The sequence below is a fragment of the Antechinus flavipes genome, chromosome 1, assembly GCF_016432865.1.
Source record: "Antechinus flavipes isolate AdamAnt ecotype Samford, QLD, Australia chromosome 1, AdamAnt_v2, whole genome shotgun sequence".
Lineage (NCBI taxonomy): Eukaryota > Metazoa > Chordata > Mammalia > Dasyuromorphia > Dasyuridae > Antechinus > Antechinus flavipes.
In genome coordinates this window covers 138,831,463-138,857,650 of record NC_067398.1, presented here as the reverse complement: position 1 = coordinate 138,857,650, position 26,188 = coordinate 138,831,463, and the positions used below count along the sequence as shown (strand labels likewise).

Below are 26,188 nucleotides of genomic sequence, written 5' to 3'. Positions count from 1 at the left end.
CATAGGAGAATTAACTGGCAAATCCTTTCCAATACCAGTGGCAATACTAATTTGATTATACTTCGAGAAATGGAAATTGGGCGATAAAGGAGAGGAGGGAAGTGGTGACGAGGTCCAGTAGTTCAATAAATGTATCAGGCCAGCAGTAAAACAGATGGTCCAATCATAGTCTGATTAAGGGAAACAAGTGTGGTTCTCAAGAAGGGACTTACTAACCTCCTAGCTGTTTCTTCTTTCAATCTAACAACCTTCCATTACCCTATTAGTAATAATGAGCCTCCCTTCTTCTATCCCTTGATCTCAGAAAAGGCAAATCACTGTATTTCAGATATTATTACATTATACATTTCAAGAGATCTTTATATTTTATATTTTTTATATATTACAAAGTTGTTGTTGTTTGTTTGTTTGTTTGTTTATTGGTGTCTCAATAAGTTAGGTGAACAGATAATATTGCTCCCTGTTTACAGATGAGTAAACTGAAGTATAAATAACTTGCCCGTGGTCATATACATAATTAGTGCCACAGGCAGAATTTGAACTCATATCTTTCAACTTCAAGACTAACATTCTAAGCACCAAGTTAGACTGCCTTTCATGGGGGTAAGAATTCCTTCCTATGATATAGATCATGGTCCACCCACAACTTCTCATCCATCCTGTGTGATTTGTCCACGTATATCTATAAATCCTTTACAACAGCTCCATTCAAGATATTAGAAGTGTTCCTCATGATCTCTTGACATTGCATGGTAGCCGGTAGAACTCTTGGACTGCGTATCAATTATTCCTCTCCACAACTAACCCACTTCCTTTTATATTTCTTTGACATAATAACTTCTCCTCTGTTCTTTTAGTATAGTTCTCTGTTGATAATAAGTTCCAGTTTACTCACACCCACCATGCATCTTTTTAACCTTGGCGTGATCTTCAGCTTTAATTCTTTGGAGAATATAGTATTGTAGGATGTATAGAAATATGCAACGCCAGAAGGGTGTTAGTATTTAAGAAGAATTTATCATTTCTGGTTGTAGTTTAGGATTGTTCCAAATTCATTTGATCCCATTCTTCTGTTCAATTCTGAGCCTAGATAATTATCATTTGCTGTATGTTTCCAAGCTCTATACTAATGGAACAGCTCCATAGATTCCCCAGTGCATGTCCACAAATTTTTGACAATTCTTCACAATTCTTGACAATTCTTTACATCTCCTAACACATAGTATGAACTTAATAAATTCTTATTTTCTTTCTTTTTCCTTTCCTTTCTTTCTCTTTTCCTTTTACTTTTTTCTTCATTCCTTCCTTTCTCATTTCTTTCCTCCCCTTCGTTCTTTCTTTTCTCCTTCCTTTTTATCCTTCATTTTTGTCCCTTTCTTCCTTTCTCCCTTCTTTCTTTCTTCACTTCTTTTCCCCTTCCTTCCTTCTCTTTTTTCCTTCTCTCTTCTTTCCTTTCTCCTTTTCCTTATTCTACCTTCTTTTCCTTCTGTCTTCCTTTTTCCATTCCTTCCTCCCTTCCTTTTTTCTCCTTTCCTTCCTGCCTTGCTTCCTCTTTTTTTTCTTTTCTTTATCCCTTTCCACCTTTCTTGTTCTTTCCCTCCCTCCCTTCCTTTCTCTCTTTCTCCCTTTTTTTCCTTCTCTCTTCCTGCCTTCTTTCATTTCTTGCTTTCTTCTTTCAAATGTAAATAACTAGGTTAACTTTGGGGAATGTGATTTTTGAATCTCATCAAGAAGCTCAATGGTTTGGGGAAACTTGATGCAATAAGTCCTATGTGATCCACAAACATAGGGAGGGAGAACTTTACACTCCATAGAGAATCCCTCTTTGGTCTTTGTATTAGACATCCTCCATCCTCTTCATTTTCTTTGATGTCATTTCTACATAAAGCACATGGATAACTGTTATGTTATACTACTAAAAGGAAGACTCCCCTGACATTAATGGAGAAATAATTTGTTATAGAAAGGTTGATAGATTTCCATTTAAAAATGTTTTTAGTACTCCTACATATACCATTGCTATATGGTATCTGGATGATCTGTTTGATTCAATCTTACAAAAAGCTTTCCTAAATTTGTTTTCCCTCTTATATTTCTCCCTTGTCCTGGGTAGCCTTTAATTTCATTAGCTAATGTCCTATTTGGACTTGCATGACCCACCTCATAATTTGTATGAAAGTGAAACTCAAGGATAGACCAACCCTCAATTTTTTTGTTGTTGCTGTTACTTTACTGTCATTCTTGTCAATGTTAACTGCAAAAGTAGCCCCCATTTTTGGAGGAAGGAAGCCTGCATTTATCAAGCACCAACTATAGCATGTGCCAAGTGCTTTATAAATAACTCATTTGACTTTGGGAGCAAGATGTTATTATTGTTGTATCAGTGAGGACACTGAAATGGACAGAGGTTAAGTGACTTGCTCAGATTACTAGGCTAATAAGTAATCTGAGGCTAGATTGAGATTATATTGTTGTCTCAAGATCTGTCATTCTATCCACTGTGACACTTAGGTGCCTAATAAAGGTAGGATCCTTTTTAAAACAGAAGAAATTTTAAAATGGTATATTGTAATTCTTTTTGCTTACATATGTTATTGCTTTTTTTTAAAGCATTAATGACTTTGGTCTTGTACATTTCATCTGATCATAAACTCCTACCATTTTATCTTTCCTGTCATCTTGCCCCTCTTAATCCTATTTTTTTCCTCTCACCATAACCTCTAATTTTTTTACCCCTTGGTATTTCTTACTATGGCTTCAGTTTCTTCTCTCCCCAGTACAATTTAACATTATATTGCTATTTTTCAATCCTTTCTATTATTCTACTAATGCTCATGCTTTGCCAAACCTTATTCCTGTATTTCTGATTCCATCTGTTTCCTCCTCTCCTACTCAAGTGCTATTAAACACAGTTAAAGTCATTGAGTCAACTACATTAAAATTCATGTTATCTAATCTCTTTTGGCCCCCTCCCAGAAACAAACCAATTGGTTCTTTAATCAACAGAGGGTATAAATCTTCTTTTTTATAATTAACTCTTCCATATCATCTCTCATTCTACTCTTTCATCTGAAAACTTCATTTCAAACCTTTCTGAAAAAAATGGGGTCCCTTCTTTATTATAGCCCAATGATAAAGTGGATAGAGTGCCAAATATGGAATCAAGAAGATTTATCTTACTGAGTTCAAATCTGGCTTCAAACATTTACTAGTTGTGTGATTCTGGAAAGTCATTTTACCCTCTTTGCCTCAATTTCCTCATTTGTAAAAAATAATTTGAAGAAAGAAATGTTGTGCCACAGTTCCCTTTTAATGTCCTAACCCAGTTTCCCTAATTATCCTACCTCAATTACTCTGTCCCAAGACCTTAGGTTATAATCATTCCCTCTTAATGTTTGATGGAATAAAGGTCTTTAACCATTTTAGACATCATTAGAATATCAGGAACCTCTCTAGTACTTCCCTCTATTATATCATCCTAGATGCCTCCCCCCATTAGGTCATCATTCTTGTTACCCTATAAAAGAATCTTGTATCAACCATTCACAGCTGGATTCTTAGAGATGATAGTCTCATTCAGCCCTGGGACCAAACCATGGATCCATTTGGTCCCAATAAATCTCTCCCTTTCAAATAAAACATTAATAACTCTCTAATCTCCATCTTGCCTCAGTTTCTCTGGCATTACAGAAATAATTGAAAAAATAAAATACTTTAATTAAATTTAATACTATTAAATTAAAAAAAAAAAAATGTTCTAACACAAAATAGGTGGAAATAACAGATAGAGAAAAACCAAGCAAAATAATTATGTGATATATAAACTATCTGAGAGACAACCTGCAAGGATTTAAAAAATATTTATTTAAATAAAACTACAAAATTGTCTTTAAAAACACAAAGAAAGATGTAATTAATTGGAGAGATATCCATTGTTTATGGTTGATCTCTGCCAGAATAATAAAAATAATGATGACACCTAAAATGATTTTTAGATTTAGTGCCACTCCAATCAAATTTTCTAAAAGGTTATCTAAAATTTTTAATAATTATCTATAGTAAGAAAATATTTGTACTCAAGAATTTCAAGAGAAAAAAAATTTTTTAAGAGGAATAAGGGAAGCCTGGAGTCATTACATTTATATCTCATTATAAAGCAAAAATCATCAAACTTTTTGGTACTATCTAAAAATAGAAAAATTAGTCAATAGTAGAAAATGGAGAAGATCCAGTACAAATCCTAGATCTAGAAATCATTGGACATAGTTGTCCAGTGTTTAATAACACCAAAAATACATGTTAGTGGAGAGGGATTCCCTATTCAAAAGGAATTGAAAAGTAATTTGGAAGAAATTGTTTAGAACAACCTTAATACATATACCACAAAATGTTAGATTTTAGGATTGCATTACACTATAAGACCTTAACATAAAAGATTATATAATTTTAGAAAATAGAAAACCATGGAAGCATGTAATATCCATATATATGAGGAGAAAAAAATTTAACCAAATAAGACATAGAAATGATCAGAAAAGAAAAGAAAAAAAAAATATATATATATATATATTTGACTAGATAAAATTTAAAAGTTTTGCAAGAACAGAATCATAGCAAATAAAATAAAAAGAGAAACTATTAGGAAAAATCTTTGCATTGCATAATTCTGATGAAAAAAAAAATCTGCTATAGTGGATTAACCCAAATAGATGAGAGCAAAAGATATAAGGAGTTTTAAAAAGAACTGCACAAATCTGGAATTATGCCCAAAAAATTATCAAACTGTGCATACCCTTTGATCCAGCAGAGCTACTACTGGGCTTATACCCCAAAGAGATACTAAAGAAGGGAAAGGGACCTGTATGTGCCAAAATGCTTGTGGCAGCCCTGTTTGTAGTGGCTAGAAGCTGGAAAATGAAAGGATGTCCATCAATTGGAGAATGGTTGAGTAAATTGTGGTATATGAACATTATGGAATATTATTGTTCTGTAAGGAACGACCAGCAGGATGAATACAGAGAAGACTGGCCAGACTTACATGAACTGATGCTGAGTGAAATGAGCAGAACCAGGAGATCATTATATACCTCAACAATGATACTGTTTGAGGATGTATTCTGATGGAAGTGGACCTCTTCGATAAAGAGAGTCTTAATTGATCAAAGATGGACAGAAGCAGCTACACCCAAAAAAAGAACATTGGGAAATGAATGTAAACTGTTTGCATTTTTGTTTTTCTTCCCCGGTTATTTCTACCTTCTGAATCCAATTCTTCCTGTGCAACAAGAGAACTGTTCGGTTCTGCACACATATATTGTATCTAGGATATAGTGTGACATATTTAACATGTATAGGACGGCTTGCCATCTGGGAGAGGGGGTGGAAGGAGGGAGGGGAAAAGTCGGAACAGAAGTGAGTGCAAGGGATAATGTTGTAAAAAGTTACCCAAGCATGGGTTCTGAAAATAAAAAGTTATAATTATTTAAAAAAATAAAAAGAACTGCACATTTCTAATCTTGTGAAGAATTGCCCCAAATCACCAAGAAGAAAACTCAATAAAACAGCTCTAAGATTTCACCATCTCATACCCCTCAAAATGGCAAAGATGATAAAAGACAGAAAGAATTGACATTGAAATGATGAAGGGAAGACAGGGTCAGTAATCTGCTGTTTGGAAAATTACATATTATTAGTCCAACCCTTATGGAAAATAATTTGGAATTTTACCCAAATAAAGTCTCTAAACTATCCTTTGATCCAGTAATCTGACTCCTGGATAGTTAGACAGAATGTATCCACACATGCCACAGTATTCAAAGCATATTCATCTTGTGGTAGCAAAAAGAGAGAGAAATTACCAACAAAATGGATGTCTGTCCATTCTTTTGGGAATGACTAAAGAGATAGAGGTATTTGAATGTAATTTTGTTATAAGGAAAAATGAATATGAAGAATTAAAAATAATTCCCTAATAAGGGAAAATAGGGAAACTTGATGAAAGAATTAATAAAAAGTGAAATGAGTAGAATCAAGAGTGCCATGCAAAATGATTATATATATATATATATATATATATATCCAATTCCTTTAATGCCTCCCAAAGGAGAACCCAGGTTTAAGGGTAGGAGGTGCATTGGGAGTAAGGGAGTATATATATATAAATTTAATGTGTTTAGCTACATGGCCTCTAAGGTTCTATCTAGTTCTAAATTTATGATTCTATCATCTTTATCTAGCATTTTTTCTTAGTATAGAAGCAGAAAAAGACTCCATAGGATTGGGGATCAGTTTGTGTTTTCCAAGGGACTAGCTAGTGATGAGCCTCACCCTACCTTCCTTGGAAGGTGACAGGTTGTTCCATATTGAAAAACATAGAATATCAGTCGGCAAATCATTTAGCTTCTCTGAACCCATTTCCTTAATTGCAAAATGGGGTTTCAGTGAGGATCAAGTGAAATAACAAAATGTTTTACAAAACAGAGTGCTATATAAATGCCTTTATTATTATTTAGGGACATATGTTTGAAATCATGTGACTGATGACAAATGAAAAACTAGATTTTCTGTAATGATCAGGAGGAAAAGAAAAGGAACTAGAATTAGAACTTGGTTTTTGTTATTCAATTTTTTCAGTCATATTTGATTCTTCATGGCCAATTTTGGGGTTTCTTGGTAAAGATACTAGAGTAGTTTCTTTCTCCAGTTCACTTTACAGATGAGAAAACTGAGGCAGAGTTAAGTGATTTGCCTAGAGTAACACACCAATAAATGTCTAAAGCTATATTTGAACTCAGTTCTTACAATCTTCAGGTCTGGTGCCTTCTATACAAAGAATAGTTGAAAGCCTGGTGTAAACGAAATTTGAAATACATGAAAAGGAGAGTGATAAATAAGGCTAGAAAAGTAGGCCTTTTCTATCTAGTCCCAGGACTAGATTGTGAAGGACCTTTAATGTCAGCTTAAACTCATTTGATAGTTTTCAGCACATGTGTGCCACAATCAGACTCGGATACTATATAAAATCTATTTTAAAAAAACTACAAAATTTATACATTGGATTTCTCTACTACAAGTTATGGAATCTGTAATGAATTTCTACTTATCTGACTATTTTCTCCTTGTTCTTATTGTGACCAATGGGAGGTATCTGTCAAATGGTTGACTGCAGTTTTTGCTGTTAGAAGAGAATGAAGATTACTAGCCTGTTTGAGACCTGAACCCATAACTCTTGTCTCATTAATTGGTACACTAGCCAGCTGACTTAAGATGCTGCAGACTTTCTTCCTCTTAACCACATTTTAACCTACATTTTTTTCCTCACTATACAAGAAACTTTGGATGTCCAATTCCAATTACATTTGGCATAAGACCTATTTCTCAGAAACAAAATGATGCAAGGGAAAAATATTTTCCAAAAGCCCCTAAGTCTTCCTGACATGCAAGACAGATGCTGATTAAAACCATTAGGAGATAATTTCTCAAGGGGAATCATAGCTGGCTTAGAAAATGGGAGAAAAAGGCGTGTAGCTGAAATCAGGAGTATTTTTTTTAAAAAAAAACAATCTTTGGGATATTCAGAGAATCTCCAAACCATTTGGGATTTACAGTCATTCCATTTGCCCTCTAAATAATTTTATGACTGAGGAAATGGCCTTGGGATAAATGCAATTGAATTGAACTTCCCAAAGTTTCCAGTTAAAGTGGAAACAATATGGTTAAGATACAAGCTGTGCACAGAAAGCAAAAAAAAAAAAAAAAAAAAAGCTTCCAGTATTGTCCATCCATGTTATTTAAATGCTGGCCAAAATTATCCTGAGTCACATTCAGCTATGATGATAAACACTGGCCCCATTAAATAACTTAAAGTGAAATAGTAAATAGAACACTGAGATACCTTCTAAATTTTTAGAGCTGTTGTATAATAAATAGAATAGAATAGCACAGAACAGAATGTAATTTAATAATTTAGTGTAGTTCAGTAAAACATAATATATTAAGTACATCATAATAAACATTCTTTAATCACCTTCCATAGGCAGTTCATCTTGTTAAGTTCTTTGATGAAGCTAAAACACAGACTACCTTTACATTCAAGAAGCTTATAGTCAAGAAGAAAAACAACTCAAACACAAATTATATGCAACATTATATGGTAAGTATATGGAAAGACAGCAATGGCAAAATGCAACACAGAAACCAGAGGGGTTTGTGACCATCAAATATCATAATAAAAGTAGAGATGAAGAGATTAATGAACTTGTCATCTACTTTTGTAGCTTTTGTTCTTTCCCAAATTCATTTGCAGCTCAGCTGGGGAAATATCTTGGGAGCGAGCTGGGCTCTTTTAGTGCACTGTCATATTGTTAGAGTGCCCCCAAGCTAAGATTAAATCTATGTTTTTGACCACCTTTATCTGGAATTAGTTAAAAATTTTCCACATTCCCAAACCCCAATAACTATCTAACTTAGGGTTATAAAATTGTTTGTAATTTCCTTCATATTTCCAACCTTGTTTTGTCTTTCTACCAGTAAGGACAAAACAAAATAAAATAAAACTGACTTTTATGCTGTTTTGGTTAGAACAAAACCTAATTCTATGAAGGACTAGAAGGGTTCCTATAAAAACTATTATAAGATTTCCACACATTTTCCAATCTGCAGTCAAATAATGTCTCCTGCCTTTTGTATATTGTTTCCTTCCATTAAAATGTAAGTTCCTTGTAAACAAGTACTGCAGTGTGTGTGTGTGTGTGTGTGTGTGTGTGTGCGCGTGCGCGCGCATCTGTTCACTTGCTTATATTTGTATCTCCAGCACTTAATTGGAATGCCCTTAATAAATTCCTGTTTTCCTTCCTCCCTCCTTTCCTCCTGTGTGGTATGGCAAATCCAATTTACAAATACTCAGAGATATCGCAAATGAAGAATAGAAATATTTATTTTTAGAATCTTGCAAGAAGCAAACATCTCCAGACTGGAATCCAAACCAGTCTAGAGAGGTTACTTTCCACAGAGATTGAAATGAGTTATATAGTCATGACCACAAGAATAATGCTTGGAAGTACCATGAACTTGTTAAATTTTGACCTGAATTTTATGATGGTCCATTTTACAACTGCTTTCAATTGTTTACCTTATTTCATTTGCCAGATAAATTAAATCTCAATCTACCTTAATGATTTTATAAGAAACCATATAATCACCTCACAAAGATATTTGTTTAGAGATAAGTAATCCATTAAACTAGAATAATCAAGGAGAGATTACCCAGTTTACAGATTTCTTAGAATGTCTCCAGTTCATTAATTAGTTAGCTTCTTCTAAGAAGTTAAGTAAAGGTACTTAAGTTAAGATCCGATATTTCTACTAGAGGAGCAGGTCTTTTGTTCTCTTTTCCAGAGCTTTAATGATTAACAGACACTTGAAATTGGGTCTGGAATTATCAAGTGAGAGGTTTAAGTTTTGGGGTTCTCTTCAAATGACTTTCTTGGGAAATCCTCAGTTTCCTGCTACACTCACTCCTTTTCTTCCTTTCTTTTTTCTTTTTTTCTCCCTTTCTATAGAGTTGCAAAATGAAATTTCATGTGAGTTTGAAGACCTTTGACAATGTGGAAGAGGGTGATTATTAGGGAATCCTTCCTACTAGAAGTAGAATTTTAGCTGCCTTTTATCCAAGGGTAAGAATTCAGGAAATAAAGACAGGAAAGAACACATCCCAGTGGAGGAATGTTGTGAGAAGATACTCATGTGAGAACACAACTTATGTATAAGGGAGCAGAGAATTGTACAATTTTCACAATCCAACTTTCATACTGAGAGTAATATGAGCTGAAGGTATTGTCTCTAAAAAAATTGATGAAGTGAATAAGACCCCAGGTCTTTGGTTGATAGGACAAGGCTTTTGTTGAATTTAAGTGTAATTTAAGCGGGTTATTATTGCAGTGGGCTCTAACCAATTCCTAAAGCTATCTTTTGAGGCAAGCAGGGAGGAGTATTGACAGGATTATCTTGTCCTTAAGTGGACCCCTTTGTTGTCCTCCAGTGAGTTGAAATGAGTCTTTATTGAATTCTGTGTTGAATTCCCTGCACTGACAAAATTATCATGACCCCCACAGTTACTATATTCAATCAGAAAATCATGCTATAGATGTCAACCCTCTAAGTTATTTTTCTCCTATAAAAGAACCTACAGGTACCCCATTTCTTTGCTAACTCCTTTTTGGGAACTTAGCCCACCAGTCAATTGTGTAATCCCATCCTAACCCCTTTTAGGAACTAACCCACTTACTAAGAATCACAATGGATAGTTCATTAGAAATTTAACCTGCCTTTGATGATGTGTGAGAATTGAGGGTAAAAGATCCCCTCTGGTCTGATGTTGCAGATTCTTTGGGAAAGAATTCACAAACCTGAAGTTTGCGTTAAAAGAAGTTTTATTTACACTAAGAAGACAGCTTTCTTAGTGGGCAAAGAATCCTGTTAGGATTTTTAGCAAAGATGGGTTTACACTGAGAAGAAAATAGCTTCATCAGTGAGCTAAATCCAGAAGGGCATTTAGCAAACAAGGGTTGACAAACCCTTGCTTATATAAGGTTAGTGTTGGCCTGGGGCTGGGAGGCAGTTTGAGCAACTCAATAGAGAACTTTGACTATTCCCCAGGAGGAGAAATCCAACTGAGGGAGATTACTTATCTTGGGAGTCCATGGGTGGACAATACTGGCCCAGGGGCCAGGAGGGTTTGAGTGTCAAGAGCACCCTTCCCCCCAGAGGGGACACAGTTTACATCATCCCCGCCCCCCCTCCCCAAGCAGTCTGAAGGAATAATTAATAGTTCGTAGCTTGGAGCCTGAGAAGTAAAAACTGGACTATTTGTAGATATGCAAGGAGGAGGCAGATGTAGGCAAAATATGATCTCTTTTAGCAAGCATCTTGATACCTCCTGAGCCTTCTCAGTCCTGCAGGGAAAAGCTTCTCCCCAATTAGCAAAGGTGTCAAGAAAGCAACCTGAAACCAATCTCCCCTGGGTGTGTGCCCCTTTTCTGAACAGGCTTCAGGAAAGCGGAGGTTTAAACCAGCCAGACGGAGAAAGGATTTGTTCCTGTGGGCTATAAGAAGGGGTGTGAGAATCAGGGAGCTGGGAGATTAAAGGTGCCATAGTCAGGGGTGAATGAGCAGTAGCTTTAGCTGTAAACCCATTCCCCTTGGCTTGACTCCCTTCTGGTGTCCTTTACAGAATATGACTGAAACCTCTCTGGGTTTATGGACAGCCTGTAGTAGCTGTAGAATTTCTCTTGCATATTTAATAGGAGAGTTCTTTGCTATCAAAAGTCCCCTTTCTTTCCATATAGCCCCATGAGCATGCAAAATATGAAAAGCATATTTGGAATCAGTATAGATGTTTACTTTCATTTCCTCTCCCAATTCCAAAGCTCTGGTCAGGTCAAGAAGTCCCAGGGGGAAGTGGTTTAGCTTCATGTCGGGGGTGTATAGTAGGAGAGTCTGATATAGTAAGTCTCCCACTAGCAAGCCACTGACGCCCTTTAGCTTCTAAAATGCCCTGGTGCCCTAGGTTTAAACCTCCCCTCTCCTGAAGCCTATTCAGAAAATGGGGCACACACCCAGGGGAAATTGATTTCAGGTTGCTTTCTTCACACCTTTGCTAGAAGCTTTTCCCTGCAAGACCGAGAAGGCTCAGGAGGTATCAAGGTGCTTTTGAGGCTTCTTCTCTAAGGCACAAGAGCCATTCTAGGGAAATAGTCCAGTTCCTTTGAGAAATAGGCTATCAGCTTGGGATCTCCCAGGGCCTCACTCTGCCTTTTGGGACTGTAGATCAAGATAAGAATGCAGTTAAGTGGTTCCAAATCTCTTAAATCTTTAGCTAAAAGTTTATGCTTAAGAAATTTCTCAATCCTGACTAAGGTTGAAGTGGTCCAAACAAAAGAATCTATTTTCTCCCAGATTTCAGAGGGTTTTGAGAGCAGCACAAAAAAGACTATCTGGAGGTCTGGAAAGAGAAAATTGGGTCCCCAATTTCTCTATTAAATTACACCCCAATAAGGGAGCAAGATAGGAGGGAATAATAAGGAATGAGTGTTTAATAACAGGTCACCAAACTGGCAAGGCAGAAGGAAAGTCTCCAAACAATTCTTAAGTTCCCCTGCAATCCCCATTCTAGGGGGGAGGAGTAAGTGAGACCAGAAGGCCAGAGCAAGAAGGAAGGAAAAGTCCTCATTTCAAAAAGAAATTCAGTGGTCTTACTGGCCAAATCCAGGGATAGCCAGGGTTCCGATGTTGTGGTGGAGTTAGGGGGAGCTTGACCAAGCCCCAAACTCCTGCCAGAAGGCAGGGCATTGGGGGGGGGGGGGGCAGGAAGGAGGGGGAGTAGCAGCTTGTCCCCTGTAGGCAGTCTCTCTTTCAGTGCCCCTCAGGGCAAGGACTGGGTAGTTTCCTCAGACAGTTTCCATGACACCTAAAGCACAAACCTCTATGTTTCCCGGAAATGTCAGCAGCCAAAAGTAGGGACTGTTCTCCATATCTCGCTTTAACTCTGTGATCTTTTTCCTCTACTGCAGTTTGATTCCTATTATTAAAGAGTCCAACAGCTGCTTCTACCAGCTGAGTGGGAGAAATTTGAGGGCCTGAAACTGGTTTCTGCAGCTTCCTCCGTATATCTGGGGCAGATTGTTTAATATTAACATCTCCCCAGGACAAATCAAATTGGAGGGCATTCATTGGTCTTAGACCTCTCAAAAAAAGCAGGATGGGGTCCTCAGAGTAATGGCCAGGTTTTTCCTTAGTCTGAGGAGATTTAACATTGAAAGAGGCACCTCTGCTCTGAGTGTCTCTCCCTGAGAATCTGCTACTCCTCTCAGGGAGCAGAGGTTAAAATCAGTATCCTGAAGAGGAGAAAAAGGGGTCCTACTTCTTGTATCAGAGGGATTGAGGAGTGGAGGCTAAGAAGTCTCAGGATCTGGTTCAGATGAGGGGGATAGAGTTAAAAAAATGTTGTTGGACATAAGGTCCTGTTCTGGAAGGAATTCAGAAGCCTCCTGATAAGAGTTGCATAGGGGTACAAGAGAGGGATCCTGTGTCCCTAGAGGAGCAGGAAGGAGGGAGTTTGATTTCCCTCCATCAAATTTAAGCATCCTGCACTGCTATTTTAATTTAAGCTTTTTAGTTTTGAGATCTTTTAAGCCAAATTTGTCTCTATTTTTTAAAAGACTGCCTAAGGAAGAGATAGATTGTCCCATTTTGCCACAAGCCTTAGATTTCCCCAATTCTATAGTGCCTCATCCTTCTCTTAGGCATCCCCAGAGAGAGAGAGAGAGATGACAAAATGTCCTCTGATTAAGGGGACTTTTGTCAGAAATGCAGGAATTCCCAGTCCAAGCATCCCTGAGAGAATTCTGCTCAAGCATGAAGCTCCCAACTACCCAAATTTTTCTTGGGAATTTGAGTGTCCTAACTATAGAATAGGCAATCAGAAAGAAAAAGGCTTACCTCAGCCAGATTCTCTGGGATCCCCATATGGGCCACTAAATGATGAAGTGCAAGAATTGAGGGTAAGAGATTCCCTCTGGTCAATGTCACAGATTCTTTGGGAATGAATTTGCAAACCCGAAGTTTGTGTCAAAAGAGGATTTATTTACACTAAGAAGACAGCTTTCTTAGTGGGCAAAGAATCTTGTTAGGATTTTTAGCAAAGATAGGTGTGAGGGATGTAGAAGACTCTTACCCAAAAAGATTACTCAGAGATCACTCAGTAGAAGGCAGAAAAGTTGTTTATTGAAAACCTCCAGAGGATGAGCCATCCCATCGCGAGATGAGAAAGAGAATGCTTGCAGTAGGAGGGCTAAAGAAGTAGTAAAGATACATAGCTTTTATACAAGAAATTGAGAAGGGGATGGGAAGGCACCTAATTGCTTTTTGCTATTTGGGGAGATTGGAATGGAAAGTTTCTGTTTCTCTGAAATCCCCTGATTTCTAGGAAATAGAAAATCAAGCCTTTAGGCTAAATCAAGCAAACGGTGGTCCAGCTAAGAGACTAAATATCAGTAAATGTCAAATACCAATAAATGTCATCAGCTCAGGTTAAGTAAATATGTTTCTAGCTGGTCAAGGCTCAAGTAGATATGAGTTTGCACATATTATACAGGTCATAGGGGAAACACAGAAATAATAAAATACAGAAAAAGAATTCATACCTGTAAGTTCTTCATCTTATCTATTCCCTACATAGGTTTACACTGAGAAGAAAATATCTTCATCAGTGGGCTAAGTCCAGAAGAGCATTTAGTAAACAAGGGTAGCAAATCCCTGTTTATATGAGGTTAGTGTTGGCCTGAGGCTGGGAAGCAGTTTGAGCAACTCAATAAAGAATGTTGTCTATACCCCAAGCCGAGATTTCCAATTGAATGAGATTACTTATCTTGGGAGTTATCTGGGAAAGTGTTTCCCTCCCAGGATCCTAGAAGGTTTGAGAGTCAGGAGCATCCTTCTCTTCAAAGGGGACATAGTTTACATCAGGTCCCCCCTCCAAAGATTAAAGAGGACATAATTTACATCATCTTCAGAGATTAATTCATGAATTTCTAAGAACTAAACTTTCTTTTTGGAACTGTTGAAGTTGGAAAGGGAATCCTAAAAGGTGGGAGTCACAGACCAGTGATGTGAGGTGTCTCAAAAGAGTTTACAGACTTGAACCAATTTTCTGGTCAAGGGGCAAACTTTATTGTAATTGTAATGCCATTGCAAGTGGTCTAAATTCCAAGAAAATTTAGCAGAGAAAGAGAAGCAAAGGTATACATTTATCTAGTTCTTCATGATAATTTTATGGCTCAGAGGTAGGACCAAGGAATGGTCTCTGGTTGAGGATCAATAGACTTACAAAGAAAATCAGTGTAGCTGCTTCAAAACCACTGGACAGAAAGCTAGACCAGAGAAGTACTGCTTTGATATAGGTGGGACACTAGACAGTGTGGATTGTAAGAAAGCCTTCAGGTAAGTGGCCTCTCACCTTAGGTGAACAATGGGAGGACAGCTGCATGGGCTGAGACAGAGCCTTCCTCTGAGGGTCTGAAAGTACTGTTATCAAAAGATCCCCTGGTACTTAGCACGATCGGGGAGTGAACCCCATATGAGCTGCTGCTGCCCACTGCTTCCCCAGTTGTAAAGTAATACAGGAGTAGGCTTACAACCAACATTCTTTTAGTGTGAAAGAAGAATCCTTAATTCAATTCTTGGGAGGATCAGGTATACTCAGGAGGAGGACGCACCAAATACAGAATCTGGAACAAGCTTTATACTGTAAGTTTGGTTTCTAATGCCTCCCTTTAAGGTTCAGATTGGTTGGATTTACAGTAAGAGTTAGTTACAATTGGCTAACTTTACAATCCAAATTAAAATGAGGCAGGATTTGCAATCTGAGTTACAATTGTTCGGATTTACAATCCTCTTTCTTCACCCATTCTGTTTGTGCCCTGTCATTTGACCCTAGCCAGTTTGGATTGGTTTAAGCCTGGCCCCTTTTGTCAGGAACTTTGTTGTTTAGCCAATTCCTTGACTCCCATGGCGATTGGAGATACCTTAACAAAATACTTCATCCCTCCCTTCATTCCATTTTTGACAATATCTGTGGAAACCTAACTTCTCACACTCCTCACAGAAACCTGTGGGTTCACCAAGGGTGCCTGGGGTAGAAGACATGGAAAGTTAGATCTCACAGGAGTATCTAGAAAAATAGTTTTGAGGCAAGTCCATAGGACAATGAGCCAGAAGCCACTCCCTTCTCATGGAAATTCTCTGGTCAAAAGTTCTAGTATTAAAAATAGCTAAGATGGTAGTGTTGGTTCTCATAGTAAAAAAATTATTAAGCACCTACTATCTTGTATGACCCTGGGACCTCTATCTACCTCAGTTTCCTCAACTATAAAATGGTGATCATAATAGCACCCACCTTCTAAAGTTGTGTGGATTCAATGAGATATTTGCAAAGCCTTTGGCACATAGCAAGTGCTATAAAAGTGTGTTTTTTTTTTTTTACATTGTTTTTGCTATGTATATGTTTCAGGCACATAGTAGGAGGTTGGTTAAATATTTGTCAAGGATATTGTAGGAAGACTCCTATTCAAATGCAAGTGAATCAAGATGGTCCCGAAAACTTCTTCCAAGTCTGTCTGTAATTTTGTGAAAATCAATGTCATAGGATTGGGGACTGCAGGTGAAAGAGTGGATTAGTAGAGCACTTAATTCTGGACATTACTGTTAAAGTATCACATTACCTTGTTGTTCCTTATGATATAAAACTGAATTATTTGTTCCAAACTTGTAACAATTGAGGATGATCATCACTATCACTAAAAATATTTAAGTATCAACAACATGGTAGGGCTGTTTGAAATGTGTCAGATACATCTTCTGCCTCTGAGGATGTCACTTTGATTATTCTTCTATGAACCTTGGAAAGCAATTTTTATAAAAAAAACTAGTTTTACCAGTAATCTTTGAATTATGGGAAAAATTGAACAGCAAAGGAGGTGACATTTATAAAAATTGCTTTCCAATATATTCACACATGGTCTTCCCAGATCCCACACTCTGATGCTGTAGTCCATTGAGATAGTGTTCCCCAAGCAAGCTGCACTCTGAATGCCATTTGCATCCTACGAGGAAATCAGTATCCAAACTGCATTGGCAGTTTTGCACATGCTCTGTGTGACACTGAATTCTCAGTCACCGATTGAGATTTCTGTTTGTTTAAAACAGCCTTTATGCTGCTGATACAGGGTGACCTGCAACATCTTTCCCATCCTAGATAAAAGGAAGATTACCATTCCATATACAACACTAGGATATTTGGGGGATAGTTCTCCATCCCTCCATTTCTCTCTCTCTCTCTCTCTCTCTCTCTCTCTCTTACACACACACAAACACACACACACACATGCAATCATAGCTATCTAGTGAGACCATTCAAAGAGATTCTATGCCTATTCCAGTTTAAGCTTGGCAGCTTATACCTGATACCTTTTATTTGCCTTGACAACAACCTGAAGCTATAACATATGTTTAATGAGAGCACTTGGCCACAGCTATCAGTGAGTGTTCTATGGCTCAAATGTGTGTAATGGTGCAGTATGGGTTTTTTCCACGCTAGAGACCTGGAAGATGATTTTTGTTCAGTCTGAATGGTAAGCCAGTCTGATCTACGACACCATGGATTTTAGTCCCTCATCTATGTTTGATCAACATAAGGGTAAGCTTGTTTTTCCTTTTTTCTTCCTTTTTCTTTTTTTAAAGAAAAAACAAAATCTACTGGTCCTCAGCATCCCTGATATAACTAGAAGGGTTTATAGTTGTAAAGCTATTAAAATGAGAATGTGTGTGCATGTTGAATATAGAGGAGAAGGTAATATACGCACTTAGCCTAGTAGGGAAGAGATGTGTCCCAAAGGTGAGGTTTTTTCCCCTGACAATTATTCAGGAAAGAAAAACGAAGTCCATCATGATCTGATTGAGCTTGCTGCACCAACAAAAGCATCTCTACCATTTTTAAGAACTGGGATTGGAAGGTAGCAATATGCTTCTTATTATTCTCATTTTTATTCTCATTAGAGCTACTAATACGAGAAAAAGAGAAAGAGAGAGAGAGAGAGAAAGAGAAAGAGAAAGAGAGAGAAAGAGAGAGAGAGAGAGAGAGAGAGAAAGAGAGAGAGAGAGAGAGAGAGAGAGAGAGAGAGAGAGAGAGAGAGAAGTGATTAGGACAAGAAATGGAAACAGAACTAAACATGTGTGTGTCATTTTGTCTCCTATAAAACCAACATTTTGACATGTTGACTATGTCATTAATTTTCAGTTTCCTTTGGGAATGGCTGACATTCAAATTTGTAATGTCAAAAGAAACTTTCCCCTAGGGGATATACTATTTGTTACACAGAGATCATTTTTTTATTATCATAGAATAGAACTCACTTACACATAAGAGAGACATAATTTCTATATGAAGGGTTTATTGAAATACAGACACATCTTTATATTATCCTTATAAATTTAATAATAGATTTATATAGTGTCCATATAGATTACACATATTTTATGCATATATAATATGCATTATATATTTGTGTATTTCTAAATTTGTTTTTATATATATTTAGAATACTGTTTATATTTCATATACATAGTGCTATTTTTATCTCATGCATTTATTTATATATATATATACACATATACATTTTGTATAGATGAATAACATCTGCTTATTATGCTTTTCTAATTCCAATGTATCTTTTTTTCTTGTATGGGGCAGAAAATTTCCATTCTGCAAATATAAATATAATCCTCTTAGTCAGACTCTTTTAAAAAATTTCTTATGTCTGAGCCCCATTTTATAGCTTATTGGATATTTTACAGGATGTATCTCTAAGGTCTTAGGGACTTTTCGTTCATTGACATTTGCTTGATGAAACTGCAAAGGGCCAGGGAAATGACTGGATTTATAAACAATCATTAGGAATACTTAACAGTTCAGCTCTCTTTCCTCTCCTTCTCTTTGAATCTACTGCCCTCTCAGCTCATGGCATGATGATCCAATAAGCTCCCTTTGAGTAGCAGCACCATAAGATTTAATGAGTGGCTTTTTCCAGTGAAAGATTTATATTAAATTGCTAAATTTAATCATATTGATACATATGCTTTCATCTCCCATGTTAGCATTTGTGCTCTTTTGCAAAGAGGTAATTTGGGCGGGGGCAGTGATTGCCTCCCAAACCACCAAAATTTGTTAATGCTTTAATGGAGCTTATTACTTTGTGGAAGGTACTCATAATTGACACAAGCAAATCACACACTTTAAGTACTGGAAGGAGCCTGAGAGATCATAATTTTACAAATGAGGAAACTGAGGCCAAAAGAGTGAACTAATAATATTTAAAGTATGCTATAAACATTAGGTGAGAGTCAATATGTTGTATTAGATTGATGATAAGTCTCTGAAACAGGGAAGGTAACATATATGCTTAGCAAAGAAGGGAAGATATGTGTCCCAAAGGTGAGATCAAGGTTCAAGTTTTGCCTTTATGCTTTTTCTGTGACTCTCTGTAAGCCACTTAATCTCTTAATGCTTCCCAGGCAACTCCAAAAGACTATAACTTACAAAGTAGTACTGTCTCAGTAGAAGAAATTTCCATACCAGGAGTTCCTCATAAACAATGAAATCACAAATCTGATCCCCCAAAGTCATCATCATCATCATTATGATGCCAGGTCATTTACAAGTCAAGGAGCTGAGCCACAATTTAACCAGGTCATTTAACTCTGCATTCGGAATATTTTATACATTTAGATAGCTGCTGATTCATCTTAGTAAAAGCCATATTGTTACCATCAGAAAGTAGCAGAAGGAAAAAAATCTACTTAAACTCAAAAAAGTCTTCAGGCAGCAAAAAATTAGATTGGAAAACTATATAATCCAATTAGGAATGTCATGGATTTCTTTTTTGCAATAATTTAGAGAATTATTCCGGACCTCATGAAAACTGGAAACTTCAAGCACCATTACACATGCACACAAAAATAACAACAATAAGAAAAATATCTAATAGTCAATTTTTTCCCCTTATTTTCTTCTAGCATTGTAGTTCAGTAGAAAAAAAATCTGGACTGGGAATCAGGAGACCTTAAGTTCTAGACTCCTTTCTACCACTAACGTAAGTTAGTGTACTTGAACAAGTAACTTTATTCCTATTTCTTCATCTATCAAATAACAACATTGGTCTATAATAAGTCCCTTCCAGCTCTGGTGTTCTATGATTCAGACCTTCCAGTTGAGAAAACCATAACCCTTTCTTAATACTTACCCATTATAAATTGCTTTCCCTTATGCTGATGGATTAATTAGACTTTTCCAGACCTCCCAGGTTTAGTGCCCTGGAATAATCCCAAACTAAATGTTACTTTGGCAAAGTTGCTGGGGTATTTTCTTAATCCTTTTAACTTCTTGGGAAGATTTCGGGCCATTGCAACAATATTGAAGTTTACAAAGTACTTTTCTCATAATAACCCTGTTAATTAAATAGTATTAGGTATTACAATCCTTCTTTTAGTGAAGAGGGCACTGATGGTCAGACAGCTTAAGAGGCACTGATAGTAATAGAATTCAGATCCTAACACAATTACCCAAATGGACAGAGATAAATTTCTCCAGAATATGCATTGTCCACTAAGAGATTCAGTGTGAAATATATACTAGACTGACATTTCTCATTTTTTGAGTATGTACAAAACATTTATACTCTGGGAGCCATATTGCAATGCCGGAGAAACTGAAGCAAGACAGAGATTAGAGAGTTGTTTTTGTTTTTTTTTTTTGTTTTGTTTTGTTTTGTTTTTTTACATTTTATTTGAAAGGGAGAGATTTACTGAAACCAAATGGATCCATGGTTTGGTCCCAAGGCTGAATGAGACTATTGTCTCCAAGAATCCAGCATCCAGCCAACATCTAGCCACCAATGAGTTCTCAATGACATATTTATACACAATAGCTAAACAAAGACAGGGGGGTGGAGAATGGCATAAGTTCATAGCTGAGAGAATCACAGCTATTCAGGAGATACATTTGAAGTCATTTTCTTGTCACCTGCAGCACCCCAGGGGAGATAGGTCACTAGCATCAAGACTGAGTATTTTCTCATGTTAGCAATCATACTTTTTGTCTACTTAAGAGAAAATTCAGCAGACCAGGAACTTTCTGAGATTCCACAGCAAGGGCATTCATAAAGAACTATGTGTTCTTTATGAAGAATAGCGTCTGGAATTACTTTCTCAACAGGCCCTTTATGCAAATATATAGCTTTCTCTAGATCAGCCCTTTCAAAGTAACTAATCTGTTTGATATTTAAAGCTTTTCAAATGTATATTCTAGACTTATTTTACATTTAATTCTCTCCATAACCTCCACGGTCCAGCCAAACTACAGTCAAACAGGACTTTATGTTGTTCCTTGAAACAGCTTTCCATGTTCTATCACCATGCCTTTATCTAGGTTGTTACCACCCTCAAGCCTACAGTGACTCCCTCTTCTTTTCATTCTTGGCATCCTTAACTTGCTTTCAATACTCACTTCAATTTCTGCCTCCTATATTCTGCCTAGGCAATTTCTGCCTGCCTGATTCCCCTCTCCCAAATATTATTTCATCCTGCCAAAATTACCTGATATTTATTTTGTGTATTTTCATATGTACATGTTCACTTCCACAAGACTGTAGATGCCTAAGGAGCTGTTTATTTCCCTTTTGTTTTGTATTCCCATCATTTATGTGGTACAGTATATAAAGCTTCAGACATGGATTCAGGATAAGTTCAAATTTGGCCTCAAACATTTACTAGCTATGTGACTAGCCAAATCATTTAACCTGTTTGCCTTAGTTGCTAATTTTCCAGGGTTGTTTTGAGGATCAAATGAGATAATAATTGTAAAGCTCTTAGCAAATACCTAAATATGCAGGTAAATTATTACTTTTATTAACTAAATTAGCTTAGAAAACTTTTGAAAGTCCCTTAGACAGTAGGGAGACACTTTAGTCAATAATTAAAGAAATTCAATTCAAGCTTTTCAATGGAAGGTCAAATATTAAACTGAAACTTAAATACTTTGGCCACATAAATTGGAGACAGGACTCATTGGAAAAGACCTTAATGTTAGGAAAGATTAAAGGCAAAAGGAGAAGGCAATGGCAGAGGATTAGATGGATAGATAGGGTCATGGAAGCAATGAACATGAGGTTGGACAGACCTGGAGAGATAGTAGAGAAAAGAAGGGCCTGGTGTGCTTATAGTCCATGGGGTCACAGAGAGTTAAACAACAAAAAATTAGTTAATATACCAAAGAAAAATGTTTTAATCTTTTATTATGATTTTTGCTGTCCTGTATACTTTGTATTAATTGAAAATATCTGTGTGCTTCCAGTGAAAGATTTAAGCAAGTAAAATGTAAGAGTAGTCTCTGACTGCTTGGATTTGAGTCTGTACAGGTCCTTTATTAGCATAAATCACAGTAGAGAAAATTTATAAGCCCTTCTCTGATATATCTTCCTTTATCTGTACTTAGGTCTCTTTCTTTATATGTGACTTTCTTTGGACATCTGCTTTTGTCCTTTTTATCCTTCTTTCTTTCATAGAGTTCTGTTTGGTAATTAGATTTACTGTTACCATAGTAGACATCTATCCCATGATCCACTGTGGTTGTAAGCTTTGATATCTCTTCCTTATTTTCCCCACTTTTCACTTCACTTCACAACACTTCATATCTTCTATGATACCATTCCTGGTTGGAATCCTTAGAACATTTTACTATTGTATATTCCTATTCAGAACAGTGACGAGTTTTTTCCTTAAGTTTTTTACTTGAGTTTAGAGGCTTCTGTTTCTTTCTTCATCCAACACAAGATCATATTTTGTAACTGTTTGGATTTTAATTTAATCTCGAGAGCAAAGTTAGAAGATTTTTCCTAGTCCTTTTATTATATTCCTTGAAATCATCCTTGATATATGTCCCCTTTTCTTTTACATTTAACTTTTGCAACAGATGGGCTAAAAGCTATACATAATATATTCTATTCATTTGCCATCTACAAACACAATATCAATTTTGACAAAGCCTTTTTCACAATGTTCTTCCTTTTCAAATTCAATAAATGCATAACAAAGGGACCCTCCCAACTTTCAGTCATGAATAATTTCACAACTTTTATGGACCCAAATGTTGAAAATATTATTTCCAGATTTTCATCTGTGGTTACTGGATTCAATTTGCACACAAACAGAAATTTTCTAGAGGTTTGATAACTGCTTCAGGTAAATCTCCCACCATTTATAAAATAATAACCTGATTTTTTTTTCTTCTTCAGCCATTATTTCTTCAGTTTCTTTAGCTGGTCTCCTTTTGAAATCATTGATTTCATCATCTATTTTATTCAGTCACTATCTAGTTGTTCCTTTATTGGTTTTGGTGATCACTCAGGAATAGGTACACCAGATAAGTCATCAAATGCATCATCTAAAATCACTCTATGATTTATTCTGATATTTTGATAAGTTACAAAGTCTTTGTCAACAGAAGTCTCATTCATTTTCTTGAATACAGCCATTCTCTCTATTAGTTCATCAGACACTTGATGCACACCTGATCAAGGTAATCTAGATTTTCTCTTGTGGTATCAAATAACTGAGATCCATGGTGATCACTATCATTGTTCACTATGATATGTACTCTTTTTCTTGTGCTTAATTCTTGGCATTTTTTCTGTCTCAAAAAACCTTGCTTAATCACCATATGGTTGCACATAGACTGACTCACTACCCATATCATCACCAATTTGTACAATAAAATTTCTCTGGACATTATGAATGACACAATATTTAAGTATTTTGTTTTTTACAACTTCAGAAAATTCAGTCAAGCCTATGACCTCCCCTCTGCATAGAAATTAATGACAACATCTCCCGAAGTAGTCTCCAATAGCACCACCAGCCTCTGGGTCCTAGAGAACAGAAATTCACAAAACACTCTTTCACACTGGTGATGTTTCAGTAAGACCAGTATTATTGCTATGGATATAAGCTGAAATAATAATTTTATAAAATGCTTCACAAACCTAACAGCTAGCTAAATGAATTCTAGCTATTATTATTTACCATCTGTCGCATCTCCCTCTGTCACCACTGTATAAAGACACAGATTCAGATCAGTGATTCCGTGGTTAACCACTACATATCAAAGAATAGCAAAACAGATAGTAAAACAAAAATTTGAGAAATAGTAATTGAGAAACAAGTTTGTTTCTCTCCTAAGAGAAGGAGATACCAGGAGTGGGAGTGAAAGAATATGCAAGTGTGAATTCACCAGTTCTGTTCTCAGCAGCAACAGAAACAATGCCAACTATTCTGTCACTGTTACATTTGGCTTTCTTATAAGTGTTACAAATTTAGTGTCTTAGTATCTCAAAATCTACTCTACCACCCAGTCACTTGTGGTTATGGTGGTGATAGTTATAGAAAAACCCATGCAAAATCCCACATGAAAGTCCCCAAACTTGCCCTCACTTCCACTGAGAAAATCATCCTTGTTGTAGCTCTACTCCCTCACTTCTCACTTGTCTTCCTGGACATCTTCCCTTCTAAAAGTGTGATGGAGGCAAGCCTTTCAATCACTTTTTGGCTTCCCATGGGAGCTAATCAAATGCTGAGCAATTGCTGCCCATCAGAAAGTGTAGGGGATTTAGTTTGCCACTGTCCTGCCACACATTTCTATGTACATGATTTTCCCCCTATATAAAGTATTTTTAACCCAGTACTTAGTACAGTTCCTAAATCACTCCTTCAGTCTGATTCACTTACATGCCATAGCTTCACCTCCCTGATGTTATGGTCCTCTTCGAGAACGAAGGCAAACAACAACAGAACATAGTCAACCCTTAATACTTATTGACTAATTGGAGGCAGAGAGATGAAGTAACTTTGTTATAAGAAACACAAATTTAAAACAATAGCAGAACCAAACCTAGAAGCCAGTTCTCCTCACTTCTAGTCCAACAGTTCTCCAACTCTCCTGCTTTCTTTTCTTCCCAAACCATGTTAAGTACAGGGGAACAAATGGAGAATTTCATTGGCAGTTATTCTTTCTCAGGCTTCCAGTTGACTCCAGAGGATATTGGCATCTTGTACTGGGAAAACCCTGACTCACACTGTACTTCACCACAGGCAGAGAGTTTTTCATTACAATCTGAGTTCCTCCTTATTTCTTCCTCCATTTTCTTCTACCCAACTAGCTTCTTCTTAAGTGATATTCAGGAGAGACAACCAGAAAAATTCTCTTTTTAAGGGAGGTAGATTGAGGCAAAAAAAAAAACCAACTGAACTTGAGATCAAAAAGTCAAGGCTTGAATCTTAGACAGATATGTAACCTAGGACAAATACTCCTCTGGAAATCTGCTATCACATCTATAAAATGAAGCTAAGTATTTTTTTTTAAATTTACAAAGCATATGCATGGGTAATTTTTCCAACATTGACCACTGAAAAACCTTTTGTTCCAAATTTTCCCCACCATTCCCCCACCCCCTCTCCTAGTCCAATACATGTTAAATATGTTGAAATGCGTGTTAAATCCAATATATGTAGACATATTTATACAGTTATCTTGCTGCACAAGTAAAATCAGATCAAGAAGAAAGGAAAAGAAAAACTGAGAAAGAAAATAAAATGCAAGCAAATAATAGAGAGAGTGAGAATGCTAAAAATTGTCTTCTACACTGTTCCCACAGTTCTCTCTCTGGATGTAGATGGCTCTCTTCATCACTGAACAAGTAGAACTGGTTTAAATCCTCTCATTGTTGAAGAGAGTCATGTCCATCAGAATTGATCATCATATAGTCTTATTGTTGCCGTGTATAATGATGTCCTGGTTTTGCTCATTTCACTCAGCATCAGTTCATATAGGCCTCTCCAACCCTCTCTGAAATCATCCTGCTGGTCATTTCTTACAGAACAATAGTATTCCATAGCATTCATATACCATAATTTATTAAGCCATTCTCCAATTGATGGGCATCCATTCAGTTTCCAGTCTTTTGCCACTACAAACAGGGCTGCCACAAACATTTTTGCACATGTGGGACCCTTTCCCTTCTTTAGTATCTCTTTGGGATATAATCCCAGTAAAAACACTGATGGATCAAAGAGTATGCAGTTTGATAACTTTTTGAGCATAGTTCCAAATTGCTCTCCAGAAAGATTGGATCCGTTCACAGTTCCACCAGTAATGTTTTCCCACATTCCCTCCAACATTCATCATTATCTTTTCCTGTCATCTTAGCCAATCTGACAGGTAGGTAGTGGCATCTCAGAGTTGTCTTAATCTGCATTTCTCTGATTAATAGTGATTTGGAGCACTTTTTCATGTGGGTACAAATAGTTTCAATTTCTTCATCTAAAAATTGTCTGTTCATATCCTTTGACCATTTATCAATTGGAGAATGGCTTGAACTATTATAAATTTGAGTCAATTCTCTATATATTTTAGAAATGAGGTCTTTATCAGATTCTTTGAATGTAAAAATGTTTCCCAATTTATTGCTTCCCTTCTAATCTTGTCTACATTAGTTTTATTTGTACAAAAATGTTTTTAACTTAATAT

At 36.4% G+C, this 26,188-nt stretch overlaps 1 pseudogene; it reads right to left on the bottom strand.

Annotated features, from left to right (window-relative positions):
• Positions 1-21,957: 21,957 nt before the first annotated feature.
• On the bottom strand, positions 21,958-24,803 carry LOC127544527 (peptidyl-prolyl cis-trans isomerase-like 4; annotated as a pseudogene).
• Between the last annotated feature and the right edge of the window lie 1,385 nt (positions 24,804-26,188).